Genomic DNA, 19,744 nt, shown 5'->3' with positions numbered 1-19,744 from the left:
CAGCTTCCCCACATCATGCAAGCCTTCGGCTTCTTGGTTTCCCACAGTCCATAGAGTGGTTCTGTTTTCCTGACCAAATCCCATCTTTGTGACAAAGTTTGTGTGGAGAGATGTCCAAACTCTCCCCCTGAATAGTGAGAGCCAAGATTGATACTTCAAAGAGGGAGTTCTGGAAGGAGGAAATCCCAGAGCAAGGGTGCAGTGGTGCTTGGCACAGGAATCACAAACACACTGGATCAAGGCATGCCCAAAAGACATGTATTCACCACACCTATTTTTTAAAAAATATTTATTTGTTTATTTGGCTACACTGAGTCTTAGTTGCCACACATGGTATCTTCCATCTTCCTTGGATTTTTTAGTTGTGGAATACAAACTCAGTTACAGCATGTGGGATCTAGTTCTCTGATCGAGATGGAACCCATGCCCCCTGCACTGGGAGCATGGAGTCTTAGCCACTGGACTACCAGGAAAGTCCCTCACTGAACCTCTTAATTTCTAGTGTCAGAAACCCATTGGAGCTAGCTTAAGCAAATATATATATATATATAGGAGAGGTAGAAGGATACTGAGGTGTGTCCTGGAATTAAAGGAAAAGTCAAACTTCAGGAAAGGCAGAGAAAATGGGAAACTCATGAATTTCTCTCTCTTTATCTTTTTTGCTTGTCTCTGCATTTCTGCTTTGTTCTTCCCTTTTACTTCAGAAAGGTTTTCTCTCTCCCAAGCCAATGGAAGCAAAGATTCTAGATTGGTTTCCGCAGAAGAAGCAGCTGGAGATAAAAAGAGGGCCAGTCTCCTGCTCCAAAGCTTTACTGGGGTCAAGTTCTCACAAAATTTGAATGCAATCAATGTACACAGAGGCAAGAGCCTCAGCCTAGAAAGAAGCCATGGCTGAGGACCTGATAAGAGAGAAGGCTGAGCTGGTGCAGAATCACAGTCCAAGAGATGCCACAGGAGCAGTGTGGAGGTGGTGTTTTCATTTTCCACAGACAGGGGTTCTTCAATAGTATGTGTGCATGCTAAGTCGCCTCAGTCATGTCTGACTTTTTGTGATCCTATGGACTGTAGCCTGCCAGGCTCCTCTGTCCATTGGATTCTCCAGGCAAAAATACTGGAGTGGGTTGCTGTTTCCACCTTCCTAGTACAAGGATCGAACCCGTATCTCTTATGTCTCCTGCATTGACAGGTGGGTTCTTTACCACTAGCACCATCTGGGAAGTCTCTTCAATAGTATAGGGAATTATAAGCTTAGGAATCAGAGGGCGTGCGTGCCACTTGTATTCAATTTCCTGCTGCAAAATGGATACCGAGTGGAGGCAATTGTTAAACCACCCAACGAAGTCAGGATGTAAGTGAAAATAAAGGAAAAGTCACTCCAAATGAATGTGCAAACAAAAAATCCTGCAGTGCATGAAGAAATCTCATGCTACAGAAAAAAAACATTTAACAAAATAATTGGATATGAATTCAATACAGGTGAATCAATGTTACGGAATAGAAAAAAAAATACTTGAAAATAATTATGTTAGGGATATTCCAGGAGACCAGTGAAGGCATAACGTTTATTCAAAGAAAGCAGGCCTCCTTTCCCTCTCCCTGGGCTTCTGACCAGTCAGCACTGCCCCACCTCCTGAGACCCCACTTCCCTCTCCCTTAAGGTCACAACACCCATGTAATGAGCCTGGGACTGGTCCTTTGCTCCTGGGGGCTCTGCTTGGGTGTGGCAGAAGAAATGAACAAAGCCAAGCTTTTCCCAAATGGGCTTCACAGCTCTTCATGAAGGAAAAGAAGATGTGTTCTTGAGGCTCGAAGTGATAAAGGAATGTAAAGACATTTCAAAATGAGAAATTGGCCCAGGAAAAACACGCACGAGGATCATAAGGCTGTGGTAACAGGATAGCACCCCTCACTCTCAATCTTCTGCTCAGCCTCTGACAGTGGTTTGTTCCACGAGGTCACTGCTATGGTCTCTCTGACTGATTTGGACCTGAAGCAGCTGCTCAGTGAGTCTCCAGAAGGAAGACCCTTCTGTGATATGGATGATGAAAGAGATTCCCACGGGGTGGGATTGGATGGAGAATTCAGTTTTCTTTTCTCTTCAAAAGCCTGACAGTGCCCCTGGAGAAGTGCCTTGAGGAGCCGGTTCATGCTGCCAGAAGCTGAGGGACAGTGCAAAAGGCAGTGCTTCACCCAGGAGATCAATGGGATCCAACTGGGTACAGAGGTACAAACCTGGTTGCTGAGCAGGCAGATCTGTTCTGAGGCACGTGGCCACGTGACTTCATCCCTGCGCTGAAGCAAAAGGGCCTCCTGGTCACACTTGCCCCAAGACTTCATCTCTGGGAACCTGTTGGTGGGGGTGCATCTGGAGGAGCCTCTACAGAAATTTAAAGAAGCTATTGGCAGGGCAATGGCATAGCAGATGGCCCAGTACCAGGATGAATGCCAGGTACACATGCAAGCAAAGACTGCAGAGATGCTGCAAGAGGAAAAAGACAAGGAGCAGAGAGAACAGATTTGTTCTGGAAACGAAGAAGAAAAGGGGAGCAGAGCCCAGAAGAAAGGTCAGTGGAATGCTGGCATCAGGAAGGTACTCTTTCAGGTGGGAAAGATGGGACCAGAGGATTATGATCTGGAATGAGAGGAGAGCCAGTCTAGGGAGGACTGCATGAATAGTTTTCTGCATGAATGGTTTGGATGCTGAAGTCCAAACCCTCTGGCCCCAAGGCTGGGTGCACACCAGGTCTCTGTGCAAGGAGAAAGGACCACACTGCAGGTCCCTGATATCCATACTGACCAAGAAGAAAGTAAAGGCTCCTTCACAGTTAAGGCAAATGTGGGGTTTCCCTGGTGGTCCAGTGGCTAAGACTCTGCACTCTGAATGCAATGGGCCCAGGTTCAAACCCTGATTAGGGAACTGCATCTCACACACTGCAACTAAAGATCTGACATGTTGCAATGAAGACCCGGTGCAGCCAAATAAATAAATAGAACAAAGTCAGGGTGAAGGAAACATAGACTAAGCCTCCTAAAAAGTTCTCATTCAGGGCTTCCCTGGTGGTCCAGTGGCTGAGACTCCAGGCTCCCAGTGCGGGGGCCCTGAGTCCAATCCCTGGTCAGGGAACTAGATCCCACATGCCACAACTAGGACCCTGGGGCAGCCAAATAAGTAAATAAAGAACCAGAACCAGTTAAAAAAAAAAGCAGTGGAAAGGTTCTCATTTTATCGACAGAATGGGCAGCCCCATTGCTTTGTGTAAAAGTCATGTGTCTTCACTTACAAAAGTAAAAAAGAAATTTTCCAAAACCCAGTTTTCCAGACCATCACTCTCTAGTACTCTGTAATCACCCCCTCAATTCTCCAGCTGAATGGACAGTGGTACTGGAGCAATTTGAGGAGGAAAACCCCAAGAGTTCTAGCTACAAAGAACTCTCTTGCCAGGCTCCCCTCAGCAAAGGTTTCTAGAACAGTGGTCTAAACGGCAGCCCCCTAGAACCCAGGCCCAAGTCAATCTTGCATGCAGTCCCCGCGCATCACAAAGCTTCACGCCATACCTCGCCTAGCTCCATTTGTCAACAACCTCCCCAAATCTTCTTCCTCCTTCAGCATCCATTCCTCCACAGCAGCCTCTTCAGGAGGCACTTCCGTCCCCAGCAGCAGTTCTTGTAAGAACCCAGCTTTATCCTACGCTTCCCTGAGCCACATGGCAAAATGTTGATCTGCCAGCTCTTTAGGACTACCTTACACATCTCCCCTCGCTGGCTCTAGCTCCCAACACAAGGTTTCTTCTAGCAGCTGTCCTATGGAAGAACAACAATCCAGAGCTCCCCTTCTTCCCAACAACTTGTTCCCATGAGTACATCCTGCCTGCATTGCAGGGCAGATTCCTTACCATCTGAGCCACCAGGGAGAGCCTGTGGAAGCTGGCCTTGGGGGTCCAAATGGAGATTCTAGTGATGGGAGCTAGGGAGGAACAAAGCTATTGATCTTGTCCCTGAAACCCATACTCCTCAAAAGGAAGTTTCCTGGTGCTCTGAACTTCATATGTTATGCATGTTGCTAGATAGTTCATGGAAAGACAGATCCTGGGATGGAGAGAATTCTGAGTTTGGAGTGGCATATGTGGTTCTCAGTTCCCTCACTATGGCAGATCAGTTGGTACAATTGCATTTTAAATCTGCTAAACATCTTGGCATTTGGTCAAAGTAGCTCATGGAGTCCCATAGGCCAAGGGCTCCTTCTAGCCACAAGAGGATTCATGGGATGGTCATGGCATCCATCTCATCCTCAGATGCTGTGTTCAACAGGACAAAAACCTGGCCTAAAGCCACAACTGAGAGAAGTAGCTTTGTCTCTGAAAATATATTCAGGGCATTTAATACATACTCATTGTAGGAGGCCAATTTCTCCTCTAAACATGACAATGAAGCTCTTTTAGAGACCGGTAGTCCATCAATTGCAAGACAATTGTGATAGGACTTTTAAAGACACTTATGTTGGGTTCAGCTTTTATCATTACCATTAAATGCATTGGACAGAATAGGACTGTTCATGGCATGTCACATTATGGGAAGACATAATTCCAGTGCCTTTAGAGTGGAGAAGAATTACCTAACTCACAGCCTCCATTTCAGTCCTCTGAGCACTTCTCAAAGACCTTTTTAAAAAGACAACGTCTGTTTTTGAAACAAGCCAGTTTTACTCAGTTGAGCTTTTTAGTTATTCTGTAAATTTGTGCAATCTTGACTTAAACGATTATCTAATTCCAGAAAACTTTATTCCCAACCTGGCCAGAGTGCCAGTTATTTCCCCCAACTCCAGAGTTTATACAGGTGAACCCCAGGGCAACAAAGCCCTTGTTGGTCAAATCTTCATCTCTTTATGGGCAGAGGTCAAGTGGCTCAGTGGTAAAGAATCTACTTGCAAATGCAGGAGATGGAGACGTGGGTTCCATCCCTGGGTCAGGAAGATCCTCTGGAGGAGGGCATGGCAACCCACTCCAGTATTCTTGCCTGGAGAGTCCCATGGACAGAGGAGCCTGGAGGGCTGCAGTCCATAGGGTCCCAAAGAGTTGGACACGACTGAGCAACTGAGCACGAACAAACACATGAAGAGTTCATTCAAGTCACAGATAGATACCCCAGTTTGTTTTATTCTTAGACATCCTCTTGGGTGGGGCTATAGTAACAGACCTTTATGAAGTATCTGTCAGATAGAAATAAGCCTTTAAGTCCTGGAGTTCTCCAAGCACTGGAGGATATGTAAACATAAGGGTAACGTGCATTAAGCTTGAAGGACGAATCAAGGACAGATAAATATTCCATACTTCCCAAGCCACAAAGCTGTTCACTAAACTAGTGACTATTTCATAAAGGCCTTTAGAGTGTTTATTTGTACTTGTGAAATGTGTAGCACAAGATGAGTTTGAACAGTCTGCTCTAGCTAAGTGAATTCAAATATGTCAAGTGTAAACTGTATCTGGGTGAATTTTATGGTTATGTAATTTATGCAAAATCCATAATATGGTAGCCTCTATAGAACAACTGACTCATTTTCTTCCACAAATAAGTTATTTTGTTCAGTTGCTAAGTCGTGTCCAGCTCTTTGCAACCCCATGGATTGCAGCACGCCAGGCTTCCCTGTCCTTCGCTATATCCTGGAATTTGCTCAAATTCAAGCCCATTGAGTTGATGATGCTGTCTAACCATCTCATCCTCTGTTGTCCCCTTCTCATGCCCTCAATCTTTCCCAGCATCAGGGTATTTTCCAATTAGCTGGCTCTTCACATCAGGTGGCCAAAGTATTGGAGCTTCAGCTTAAGCATCAATCCTTCCGATGAATATTCAGAGTTGATTTCCTCTAGGATTGACTGATTTGATCTCCTTGCTGTCCAAGGAACTCTAAAGAGTCTTATCCAGCACCACAGTTCAAAAGCATCAATTCTTTGTTTCTCAGACTTCTTTATGTCCAACTCTCACATCTGTACATGATTCTTGGAAAAACCATAGCTTTGACTAGTGCACCTTTGTCATCAAAGTAATGTCTCTGCTTTTTAACATGCTGTCTAGATTGGTCATAACTTTTCTTCCAAGGAGCAAGAGTCTTTTAATTTCATGGCTTCAGTCACCATAGGCAGGGATTTTGGAGCCCAAGAAAATAAAGTCGTCACTGTTTCCACTGTTTTCCCATCTATTTGCCATGAAGTGATGACACATCTATTTCTGCTTTATTGACTATGCCAAAGCCTTTGACTGTGTGGATCACAATAAACTGTGGAAAATTCTTAAAGACATGGGAATACCAGACCACCTGATCTGCCTCTTGAGAAATCTGTATGCAGGCCAGAAAGCAACAGTTAGAACTGGACATGGAACAACAGACTGGTTCCAAATAGGAAAAGGAGTACGTCAAGGCTGTATATTGTCACCCTACTTATTTAACTTATATGCAGAGTATATCATGAGAAACACTGGGTTGGATGAAGCACAAGCTGGAATCAAAATTGCTGGGAGAAATATCAATAACCTCAGATATGCAGATGACACCACCCTTATGGCAGAAAGTGAAAAAGAACTAAAGAGCCTCTTGATGAAAGTAACAGAGGAGAGTGAAAAAGATGGCTTAAAGCTCAACATGCAAAAAACTAAGATCATGGCATCTGGTCTCATCACTTCATAGCAAATAGATGGGGAAACAGTGGAAACAGTGACAGACTTCATTTTTGGGGGCTCCAAAATCATTGCAGATGGTGACTGCAGCCATGAAATTAAAGGATGCTTGCTCCTTGGAAGAAAAGTTATGACCAACCTAGATAGCATATTAAAAAGCAGAGACATTACTTTGCCAACAAAGGTCCGTTTAGTCAAAGCTATGATTTTTCCAGTAGTCAGGTATGGATGTGAGAGTTGGACTATAAAGAAAGCTGAGCACTGAAGAATTGATGCTTTTGAACTGTGGTGTTGGAGAAGACTCTTGAGAGTCCCTTGGACTGCAAGGAGATCCAACCAGTCCATCCTAAAGGAAATCAGTCCTGAATATTCATTGGAAGGACTGATGCTGAAGCTGAAACTCCAATACTTTGGCCACCTGATTTGAAGAACTGACTCATCTGAAAAGACTCTGATGCTGGGAAAGATTGAAGGCGGGAGAAGGGGACAACAGAGGATGAGATGGTTGGATGGCATTACCGACTCAATGGACATGAGTTTGAGTGAACTCCAGGAGTTGGTGATGGACAGAAAAGCCTGGCGTGCTGCAGTCCATGGGATCACAAAGAGTCGGACACAACTGAGCAACTGAACTGAACTGAACTGATGGGACCAGATGCCATGATCTTAGTTTTTTGAATGTTGAGTTTTAAGCTAACTTTTTCACTCTCCCCTTTCACCTTCATCAAGAAGCTCTTTAGTTCTTCTTTGCTTTCTGTCATAAGGGAGGTATCATCTGCACATCTGAGGTTATTGATATTTCTCCCAGCAATCTTGATTCCAGCTTGTGCTTCATCCCACATGGCATTTCACATGATGTACTATGTATATAAGTTAAATAAGCAGGGTGACAATATACAGCCTTGACATACTCCTTTCCCAATTTGGAACCAGTCAGTTGTTCCATGTCCAGTTCTAACTGTTGCTTCTTGTTTCTCAGGAGACAGATAAGTGGATCTGGTATTCCCATTTCTTTAAGAATTTTCCATGGTTTATTGTGATCCACAAAGTCAAAGGCTTTAGCATAGTCAATGAAGCAGAAGTAGATGTTTTTCCGGAATTCTCTTGCCTTTTCTATGATCCAATGGATGTTGGCAATTTGATCTCTGGTTTCTCTGCCTTTTCTAAATCCAGCTTGTACATCTGGAAATTCTTGGTTCATGTACTGTTGAAGCCCAGCTTGAAGAATTGTGAGCATTACCTTGCTAGCATGTGAAGTGAGTGCAATTGTACAGTAGTTTGAACATTCTTTGGCATTGCCTTTCTTTGGTATTGGAATGAAAACTGACCTTTTCCAGTCCTGTGGCCACTGCTGAGTCTTCCAAACTTGCTGACATATTGAATGCAAGCACTTGAACAGCATCATCTTTTAGGATTTGAAATAGTTCAGCTGGAATTCCATTACCTCTACTAGCTTTGTTCGTAGTGATGTTTCCTAAGGCCCACTTGACTTCACACTCCAGGATGTCTGGCTCTAGGTGTGTGACCACACCATCATGTGTATCTGGGTCACTAAGATCTTTTTTGTATAGTTCTTCTGTGTATTCTTGCCACCTCTTCTTAATATCTTCTGCTTCTGTTAGGTCCTTGCTGTTTCTATTCTTTATTGGGCTCATCTTTGCATGAAATGTTCCCTTGGTATCTCCAAGTTTCTTGAAGAGATCTCTAGTCTTTCCCATACTATTGTTTTCCTCTATTTCTTTGCATTGTTCGCTTAAGAAGGCTTTCTTATCTCCTCTTGATATTCTGTGCAACTCTACATTCAGTTGGGTATATCTTTCCCTTTCTCCTTTGCCTTTTGCTTCTCTTCTTTTATCAGCTATTTGGAAGGCCTCCTCCGACAACCACTTTGCCTTCTTGCATTTCTTTTTCTTGGGGATGGTTTTGGTCTCCACCTCTTGTACAATGTTATGAACCTCTGTCCATAGTTCTTCAGGTACTTTGTCTACCAGATCTAATCCCTTGAATCTATTTGTCACTTCCACTGTATAATCATAAGGGATTTGATTTAGGTCATAATTGAATGGCCTAGTGGTTTTCCCTACTTTTTTCAATTTAAGTCTGAATTTGGCAATAAGGAGCTGATGATCTGAGCTACAGTCAGCTCCCAGTCTTGTTTTTGCTTACATTATATAGCTTCTCCATCCTTGGCTACAAAGAATATAATCAATCTGATTTCAGTGTTGACCATCTGGTGATGTCCATGTGTAGAGCCATCTCTTGTTTTGTTGGAAGAGAGTGTTTACTATGACCAGTGCATTCTCTTAGCAGAATTCTGTAAGGCTTTGCCCTGCTTCATTTTGCACTTCAAGGCCAAACTTGCCTTTTACTCCAGGTATCTCTTGACTTCCTACTTTTGCATTCCAATCCCTTATGATGAAAAGGACATCTTTTTTTTTGGCATTCATTCTGGAAGGTCTTGTACATCTTCATAGAACTGTTCAACTTCAGCTTCTTCGACATCAGTGGTTGGGGCATTGACTTGGATTACTGTGATGTTGAATGGTTTTCCTTGGAAGCAAACCAAGATAATTTTGTCATTTTTGAGACTGCACCCAAGTACTGCATTTCAGACTTTTTGTTGATTCTGAGGGCTACTCCATTTCTTCTAAGGGATTCTTGCCCACAGTAGTAGATATAATGGTCATCTGAATTAAATTTGCCCATTCCTGTCCATTTTAGTTCACTGATTCCTAAGATGTTGATGTTCACTCTTGTCATCTCCTGCTTGACAACATCCAATTTACTTTGATTCATGGACCTAACATTCCAGGTTCCTATGCAATATTATTTTTTACAGCATTGGACTTTATTTTCACCACTAGACACATTACAGGGAGGAAAAAAGAGGGAAGGGAAACCTCTAAGCTAAAAGAAACTTAAGATACATATCAACTGAGTGCAATGTGTGAAGCTTGTTAGGATACTAATTTGTGGAAATCAATCTTTTTTTTAATGAGACAATGAGAAAAATTAGACCACTTATTGAAATATTTGATGAAAAGAGGAATTGTTTTAATTTTTTAGGTGTGATAATGATATTGTGGTTAGGAAGGAAAGGACAGAGGAAGAGAAGGAAAGAAGGAAGGAAGAATGTGGCTGGCTTTTGTTGCCAGTTCCTGGGAGGTAACCTCTAAATCCTTGATGTTTCCTAAGTGACAGGAATGTCTTCATTATTCACCGGGGGGTCCTTTAGAACCTGCCCGATAGTTTATGTCAAAGAGATGACTCAGGGTAGGGACTGGCCACACTGGAAAGACCAACTGTGAGTCTCATGGTTTCAGCCTGAGCTCTGGGAGCAGAAGGGGCTGGAGATCAAGTTCAACCACATGGGTGATGATTCAATCAATCATGCCTACATAATGAAATCCAATAAAAGTCTGAACATCAAAGCCTGGGTGAGCATCCTGGGTTGGCAATACTCCTTGCACATATTGCCACATAACAATACCAAGAAGGTAACTCATCCCTGTGGACATGAGAACTTTACATTTGGAACCCTCCCCATCCAAGAGCCTGCCCTATCTATTTCTTCTAATTTGTATCCTTTTCCTGTAATAAAAGTGAATGTGAATATAATAGGTTTCTGTGAGTTCTGCATGTCCTTCTAGCAAATTATCATACCTGAGGATGGTTTTGAGAAAACATTGAACTTGTAGTTGGTGTCAGAAGGCCAGTTAGAAAGAAAAGAAGTTCTTGTCTTTAAAGATACATAAGGAAAGATATACAGATGAATTAGTATGTCATGGATTTACTGAAAAATAGTCTGGGAGAGTGGGGAGAAGGAAATCAAGAGATAGGTGGAACAAGATTAGCCATGTGGAATCACAGAAGCTGGGTAATGGGGTTCATTAAATTATTTTCTCTTCTTTTGTATATGTTTTAAAATTTCCAAAATGAAAATAAGTAGTGATTCATGGATATGAATCCTTACTTTATGGATCCTTACTTTATATGATATGGTAGGTAGAATTCTAAGATGTCTCCCAAGATTATATGCCCATGGTACACACACACCTTTTCCTAGTTATTTATTCAAACACAAATGGAGGTAGTACTGTTTAGGGGTTTTGCAGATGTAACTAAGATCCCAAATCAGTTGACCTTAAGATAGGGAGATTGGGAATTTCCTGGTTATCCACTGGTTAGAACTCAGTGCTCTCAGTGCCAGGGCCTGGAGTTCAATCCCTGGTTGGGGAACTAAGATCCTGCAAGCTGCATAGTGCGGACCAGGGATAAGGGGGAGTGGTGGAGGGAGGAGATTATCTTGGGTGGGCCTGACCTAGTCAGGTGAGGGGTTGAAAAGACTCTTCCTGAAGAAGAAATTCTCAGTAAGAGAGATTTGACTCATGAGAGAGATTCCAAACAAAGGAGATTCTTTGAAGATGGCTTTGAGAGGAGCTGAGAGCAGCCTCTGGCTGATAGCCAGCAAAGAAACGGAGACCTCAGTCCTACAGCTACAAGGGACAAAATTCTGCCACAACCATGTTAACTTTCAAGAGGAGTCCAAGTTCCAGATGACCACATGGACAGTCCACACCTAGATTTCAACCTTGTAAGATTGTCAGTAAAGAAGTCAGCTATTTTGTACAAGACTTTTGACCTACAGAACTGTGAACTAATAAATCTGTGCTGTTGTAAATTGCTATGTAATTTGTCACATGGCAGTAGAGAATGAAAGTGCACAATGTCAAAAAATAAATAAATTCCAGTCATGAAAAATAAAACTCTACAAATTTTTAACCAAATTCAGAAAAATAAATTTGTGACCACAGTATAGGGAAGGATGTCTTAACATACCAAAGGCAAGATTAATAAATTCAACTATATCAAAATGACAAACTTCTGAACTATAAAATGTACCAAAAGATGCAGTGTAAAGAAAACTCATGGACTAGGAGATGTCATTTGCAAGACATAAAATTACAAATCATATTTTTAAAAGAAGCTCAGGGAAAAACAAATCAACAGAGAAAAACAAGAAACAAGCCAACAGAATATGAATTGGTAACGCACATAAGAGAAAGCTTAAAAGATAACAAATATGTGAAAAGATGTCCAACATGGCTACTCATCAGAGAAATACAAACAGTAATGAAAGGCAATTTTACTTCCAATGAACCAACAAAATTAAAAATCCAGATACTCCTGAGTTTTGGTGAGGATATTGAGTAACAGAAGCTCTCATGTTGGATTTCCCTGATGGTCCAGTGGTTAAGAGTCCCCCTGCCAATGCAGGGCACATGGGTTTGATCCCTGGTCTGGGAAGAATCCCACATGCTCTGGGGTAACTAAGCCTGTGTGCCACAACTGCTGAGCCCATACTCTATAACCTGTGCTCCAAAACAAGAGAAGCCAGCACAATGAGAAGCTCATGCACTGCAACTAGAGAAAGCCCTCACACAGCACCAAAGACCTGGCACGGTGAAAACTAAATTAATTAATTAAATTTTAAAAAAAGAAACTCATGTCTTGCTGATGGGGGTGTAAATTGGTACAAGCATTTTGTAGAGCAATGTAATAATATCTAGTAAATTTAAGATGTATATACCTTTTGAACCAGCAATTCTACTCATGGGAATATATTCTAGAGAAAATCTTCTACATAGGCTCAAGCATCTATAAATACCTGAGTATCTATAAATATTATAGACATTAATAATATTATCTATAATACTGTCTATAAATATTGCAACGTTATTTGTAATATTGAAAAATTACAGACAATCTAAGTGTCCATTGACAGGAGAATGAAGGTTATTAAGTTTTTGTTTCTTTCCATCCTCAGTATTCTCCTTTAATCTTGACTGGCAACCCACCTGCTAATCTGCAAGAGAACCATACCAGTTGCAAATGAACCGCTTATTTCACTGGTTCTAAGAGTTACCCATAATTCTCTCAATTGTTGTCATTCACAGGAAAAAATGTTTTCACTGACTGTGATCTTCAAAGAGAGCCTCTGAATCAAGAGGGATCAAAAGTGCCCAATATATCTGGAAACGCACTTCCACCCAAGGATGAAATGACTTTCTAAAGTGAGCTGGAAACTGCTGAGCTGAGAAAGAATATGGCTAATCCAAGTGAGGCAAATGAATGCTCCTATGCTACTGAAAAAAGAAGATTCTTTTGAAACGTGCCCCCAAGTCACATGAGAATTAATTTCATTTAATGAAGTTGAGTATAAGCAAAGCTTAGTGTCTAAAAGTCAATCTGTAGATTCTTCCAAACACACCAGCACAGGATATCATGTCATGCAATTTCGAACACATCCATATTTTTATATCACCTTCAAAGTCTCCATTTTTATCTTGGTTTTATTTATACTTTCTTACCTCAGATGGGAAAAGTCTGAATAAGACACTGGCTTGTAAAAGTACTCAAGAAGTAGTTTCATATGGATTTAACAAAATAACAAAAGTAGAGAAAGAAGTTTTTGTCTATCTGTCCATGACAAACTTACTTTTAAAGCATTTTTATTTTCCATTTTCCCTGGAGAATAGAATGGCTACCCACCCTAGTATTCTTGCCTGCAAAATCCCATGGACAGAGGAGCCTGGCGGGCTACAGCCTGGGCTCGCAAAGAATCAGACACAATTGAGTTGCACAAACATACACACACACACACATATGCACACACTATCCATTCTAGACCCAATTTATATTTCTTTATTTATATTGGATGTTTATCAAGTAGTACACATTGGAAGCAGATACACACAGTATTATTTATTACTGTATTTCTTGGATACATCTAACACTTTTTATTGCAATAATGGACTAAACTGAACTGGCCAAGATACATTTTTCCATTTTTGCTGATAAGTAGTTGCAACGGAGTAATGTTTTAAAATTCAGATAATATGTTTTCCTAAAATATTCCAATTGCAATGCTATGTTTAAGATGCTACAAAGTATATATGTTTGATTAACAGTTTTATGAATAATCATATCACATAATTTCCCAGATTTATCACAAAATTAAATGAAAATTCTTTGTGGCAGAAGGTTTGTATGAATATCAAAGTGTTGATTTTTGTTCTCATTTGCTCAGTTTGAACCATGTCACACTGTGACTTGCAAAACCATTTTCTCTTTGTGTTAATTATCCAAAAGTGAGTTCAAAGTGCTTTTCCATTTACCTAAGTGTGCAAAATCAAGAACTTAATTACAAAGTCAAAGTGTTAAGCAAAGGCTCTAGATTTCTTTGATTCCAACCCTAATGACTCTTAACATGATGACTATTTTATCAGGCCAAGGAAGGCTCAACTGCTTAAAGCAATTACCGAGCTCAAGGCAGTAGAGTGCCTCATCATAATAAACTGATGAGAGATTAAAATAACAAGTAAGACCCTGTCTTAGTCTGTTTGGGCTGCTATCACAGAATACCATAGACTGTGTGGCTTATAAATAACAGAAATTTATTTCTCACAGTTTTGGAGGCTGGGAAGTCCAAGATCAAGTTGCCAGCAGATTCAGTGTCTGGGGAGAACCCACTTCCTGATTTGTATGCAGCCATCTTCTTGCTGTGTCCTCACATGGTGGATAGGTCCAGGAAACTCCCTGGGGTCTCTTTATGAGGGCACTAATCCCATTCATGAAGGCTTCACCCTCATGACCTAATCACTTCCCAAAAGCCTCACGTCCTAATATCATCACCTTAGGGGTTAAGTCGCAACATATGAACTTGGAGAGGACACAAACATTCAGTTTGTCAGTCAGTTCAGTTGCTCAGTCACGTCTGACTCTTTGCAACCCCAGGGACGGCAGCACGCCAGGCCTCCCTGTCCATCACTAATTCCTGGAGCTTACTCAAACTCATGTCCATCGAGTCGGTGATACCATCCAACCATCTCATCCTCTGTTGTCCCCTTCTCCTGCCTTCAATCTTTCCCAGCATCAGAGTCTTTTCAGATGAGTCAGTTCTTCAAATCAGGTGGCCAGAGTATTGGAGTTTCAGCTTCAGCATCAGTCCTTCCAATGAATATTCAGGACTGATTTCGTTTAGGATGGGATCTCCTTGCAGTCCAAGGGACTCTCAAGAGTCTTCTCCAACACCACAGTTCAAAAGCATCAATTCTTCAGTGCTCAGCTTTCTTTATAGTCCAACTCTCACATCCATACATGACTACTGGGAAAACCATAGCTTTGACTAGACGGACCTTTGTTGGCAAATTAATGTCTCTGCTTTTTAATATGCTGTCTAGGTTGGTCAGAACTTTTCTTTCAAGGAGCAAGCATCTTTTAATTTCATGGCTGTACTCACCATCTACAGTGATTTTGAAGCCCCCCAAAATAGAGTCTGTCACAGTTTCCACTGTTTCCCAATCTATTTGCCATGAAGTTATGGGACAAGATGCCATGATCTTTAGTTTGTATGTTTACTTTATATGACATTCAGGGGGAAATTGGTAATATCATATCTTCAGAAGTCAGTACAAGAACAGGAGGGTCTGCCCATGGTAGTCATCCTTTCTGAACCACAGCCCTGCTCCAGTGAGCCTGAGCTCTCCTTTCACCATCATGTGGCCAAAATGTTGGTTGTCACCTCCTTTCTGGCAACCTCCACATGAGTTCCACACCAATTTCTGTTCTCCTGAGATAATTCAGTTGGGCCAAAGCATTCGGAAGTGACTTGGATTTTCTGAGGTAGATGCAGGAAGGGATTACATCATGCCCAGCAGAGCAAATTCAATCCATCTTGCTACGCCTCGCTTCCATGCCCCACTGGTTCACCTCACCACAAGATCACCCCATCCTGACCTCCCCCAGCAGGGTTCTATCATCTCCTTTCTTCTGTTTCTTCAGCCTTCTGCTCCAGGTTCTTGCCCTGTCCTTTATATCTCAACTGATTCTTTTTCTTTTTTCTCTTCTTCCAGTTTTATTGAGATATAATTGACATACAGCACTGTATAAGTTTAAGGTGTACAGCATAATGATTTGACTTACATACATCATGAAATGAATATCATAATAAATTTACTGAAAATACATCATCCCATACACACATGAAAAGAGATAGAAAGTTGTGTTCAGCTGATTCTTACTAAAGAAGTTTAACCCTCTCAAAAGTCCAAACTTGTCCCCCATCATCTATTCAGCAAAGGATCCTCTGTTTATGGGATCCCCCCTCCTTAGGGTCCAGAGGGGGATTTCAATTAAAACTATAAAAATGTTTTGTGTTCTCTCACATCTATCTACCTGCCCTGGCTGCTTCACAGGATTCAGAGATAATACATGTGAAAAAAAATGTTTTTAACCATAACATGCTATATACTTTTTCTCTGTGATTCTTTATTCTAAACTTCACATTTTAAAGATGATACAACTGGAGCCCAGGGAGTTAAATAACTTGCCCAAACAGTTTAAAGATTGACTTTAAACCTGCTCTCTAGTTTTCTGCCCTATCACTCCTCCTATAAATCTGCAATGCCTTGGGTAATTTATGGGTTTCTCAGCTTTCCCACAGTCCATTAATTTGGGGTTGAACATGACCTGTTTCTTGGGGGTCTCCACCACACTCATGAACATACATGCGATCATTCACACAGATCTTGTAGTTGAGGAAATGGATGTGAAGGCTATTCACTCTTTTACTAATTCATTTGTTCCACAGATGAGCACCTACTACGTGCCATGTATTATTCTAAACTCTGAGGATATAGCAATAAACAAAAGAGCCAGAAAACCCATACCCTCATGGACTTCGTATTCTAGTGGGAAAAAGATACAATAAGCAAATACATAAAATATTTAACATCATGAAAAATGCTATAAAGAAAATAAACCAGGGAAGGGGGATAGGGAGTGCCACAGGGGGGAGGGAGGAGGTCGGAATTTTAAATAAGATAGTCACAAAAGTCTTCCCTGAGAGGGTGACATTTTACCAAAGAACAGAAAGAGAAGTGTCAAACCATGTAGCTATTGGGAAAAGGGTATTCCTAACAGAAGAAAAAGCCAGTGCAAAGGCCCTGCATGAGAAGCAGACACTTTCAAGGAGCAGTTTGGAGTCAGTGTGGTGAGAACAGAATGAACAAAGGAAAAATCAGCAGAGGAGAGCAGAGGGGGGACAGGGGTATCAGTGAGGAGGCCCTTGTGGGTCATAATAAGGACTCTGGCTTTTAATCTCAATGGCAGGGCAGCCAGTGGAGAGATGTGAGCTGAGACACGACTTCCTCTTCCACATCATTCCTGCTGTCTTCTCCCTCTAACACCACCCACTCTAAGTCTCAGGATGAGGGTGTCAAGTCATCCAGGTCCAAGTGGGAAGTTCAAGCATCACTTCTCCTTCCACTGGGATATCTTCTCTTTAAAACTGTCATTCTTGGCAGGAAAAAAGAGCTTAATTAAAGAATTTTTGAGAATATGGGGAAGTGTTTTCCAAGACCCCTTTGGGTTGTCTGAAGTCTCTTTGCAGAACAAGATGTTAAAAAACTAGGAAGTAGGTTAGGAGAGGCAGCTGGCAAAAAAAGTGTTGAGGAAGTTAAGAAATGGGGGTTATTGCACAGGTAAAGGGTAGAAGTGGAGCTAGAACACAAGTAGAGACTCCTTACCCAATACTTCCTTGCCATTGCTTACTGTTTCTATAATAAACTTATGGACATCAAGGGGCAAAGGGAGGGTGGGATGAATTGGGAGATTGGGATTGACATACATACACTATTATGTATAAAATAGAGGGACTTCCCTGGTAGTACAGTGGATAAGAATCCACCTATCAGTGCAGAGGACATGGGTTCGATCCCTGGTCCAGGAAGATCCCACACGCTGTGGAGAAACTAAGCCCGTGTTCCACCACTACTGAACCTTCGCTTTAGAGCCTGTGAGTAGCAACTACTGAGCCTGGCACCTGAAGCCTGTGATCCACAACAAGAGAAGCCATCACAATGAGAAGCTCATGAACCGCAGTGAGGAGTAGTTCCCACTTGCTGCAACTAGAGAAAAGCCCACACAGCAACAAAGATCCAGTACAGCTCTAAATAAATAAATAAAATTAGTTTAAAAAATAGACAACTAATGAGAACATACTATATAGCACAGGAAACTCTACTCAGTACTCTGTGGTGACCGAAGTGGGAAAGAAATCTATAAAAGAGAGGATATATGTATGTGTATAGCAGATTCACTTTGCTGTACAGCAGAAATTAACACAACATTGAAAACAACTATACTCCAAAAAAATTTTTTTTAAATAGACAGAAAATCTAAAATAGATAAGTGAGGCTCACCACACTAAGAAGTTTCTGCTCAGCAAAGAAAACCATCAGCAAAATGAGAGGCACCCTATGGAATGGGAGAAAATATATGCAAATCATATATCTGATGAGAGATTAATATCCAAAATATATGAAGAACATAAATAACTCAATAACAACAAAAATTTTTTTTGTTTAAAAAATGGGCAGAGGTAGGATTTCCCTGGCAATTCAGTGGTTGGGACACCAAGCTCCCAATACAGGGGGCACAGTTTCAATTCCTGGACAGGGAACTAAGATCCCACATGCTGTATGGCACAGCCAAAGGAAGGAAAAAAAAAAGAAAATGGGAAGAGGACATGAACAGATATTTTCCCACAGAAGATATGCAAATGGAAAACAGGTACCTGAAAAAGTGCCCACCGTCACTAACCACCAGGGAAATGCAAATCAAAACCACAAGGAGATTATAACCTAACACCTGTTAGAATGGCTGTCATCAAAAAGATAAGAAATAATTATTGGCAAGAATGTGATAAAAAGAAAACCCTGGTCCACTGTTGGTAGGAATGTAAGCTGGTAGAGCCATTAAGAGAAATAGTATGGAGTTTCCCCCCAAAATTAAAAAACTGCCATATTATCCAGAAATCCCACTTCTGAGTATACATGAGGAGGAAATGAAATTGAAGAAAGAGATGCATCCTTATATTCACTACAGCATTATTTACAATAGACAAGATATGGAAAAAACCTAGATAAAGAAAATGTGATATAGATACACAACGGAAAACATAGGCAGTATGCCCTTTGACATAAATCACAGGAATATCCTCTTTGACCCACCTTCCAGAGTGATGGAAATATAAACAATGGAATATTATTCAGCCAGGAAAAAAAGGACAGCCTGCCATTTGTGACATGGATGGACCTTGAGGACATTATGCTAAGTGAAATAAGTTAGATGAAGAAAGACAAATGCATTACTGAATGATCTCCTATGTGGAATCCAAAAAAATTAAATTCATAGAAACAGACCAGATGGGTGGTTGCCAGAGGCCTGGGAATTGGGAGCAGGGAGAAATGGGTGCAGGTGGTCAAAGGTACAAACTTCCAGTTATAAGATAAATAAGATCTGGGGACATAATGCACAGCATGGTAACTATAGTTAACAATATTATATTGTATGCTTAAAAGCTAAGAGAGTAAATCTTAAAATTTCTCATCATAAGAAAAGAAAACTTAACTACACAAATTAATGGATGTTAACTTACTGTGATGATCGTTTCACAACATATACAAATATCAAATCATTATGTTGTACATCTTAAACTAACAAAATGTTATATGTCAATTATATCCCAATAAAAATTAGGAAAAAATTAAAAATTTCAATTTATGTAAAAAAAGAGAAACCCATGCCCTTATAGACTTCACATTCTAGTCTATTTATCAACCCTACAAGACACAAAGGTTCTGAAAGGGAATATGGAGGCAACCCTCCTCAGGAGGGAAGTTCTATGGTCCATGCTGTGCTGTGCTATGCTTAGTCACTCAGTTATATCTGACTCTTTGCGACACTATGGACCCACTAGGCTCCTCTGTCCATGGGATTCTCCAGGCAAGAATACTGGAGTGGGTTGTCATGCCCTCCTCCAGGGGATCTTCCAACCCAGGGATCGAACCCACGTCTCTTATGTCTCCTGCACTGGCAGGCGGGTTCTTTACCACTAGCACCACCCGCGGGTAGGACTCCTCAGAGAGATGGGAGTGACCCCTGAGCACTCTCCTGATGGAACCTGGGAGTGATTCTTCTCCAGTGCAGGAGCCATGCTGGCTGATCCAGT

General features: G+C 41.3%; 1 non-coding gene and 1 pseudogene across 1 annotated transcript; both read left to right on the top strand.

The window, feature by feature from the left end:
• The first annotated feature begins 887 nt into the window (after positions 1-887).
• LOC145535724 (ubinuclein-1 pseudogene) lies at positions 888-2,909 on the top strand (annotated as a pseudogene).
• On the top strand, positions 2,845-2,917 carry TRNAQ-CUG (transfer RNA glutamine (anticodon CUG)). The gene has a single exon. It is a non-coding gene; the product is annotated as a tRNA-Gln (tRNA).
• The last annotated feature ends 16,827 nt before the right edge of the window (positions 2,918-19,744 follow it).

This window comes from Giraffa tippelskirchi, chromosome X, assembly GCF_054371585.1.
Source record: "Giraffa tippelskirchi isolate mGirTip1 chromosome X, T2T-mGirTip1v1.2.pri, whole genome shotgun sequence".
Lineage (NCBI taxonomy): Eukaryota > Metazoa > Chordata > Mammalia > Artiodactyla > Giraffidae > Giraffa > Giraffa tippelskirchi.
The sequence above is the reverse complement of the archived record's forward strand: the minus strand, read 5'-3'. Positions and strand labels throughout refer to the sequence as shown.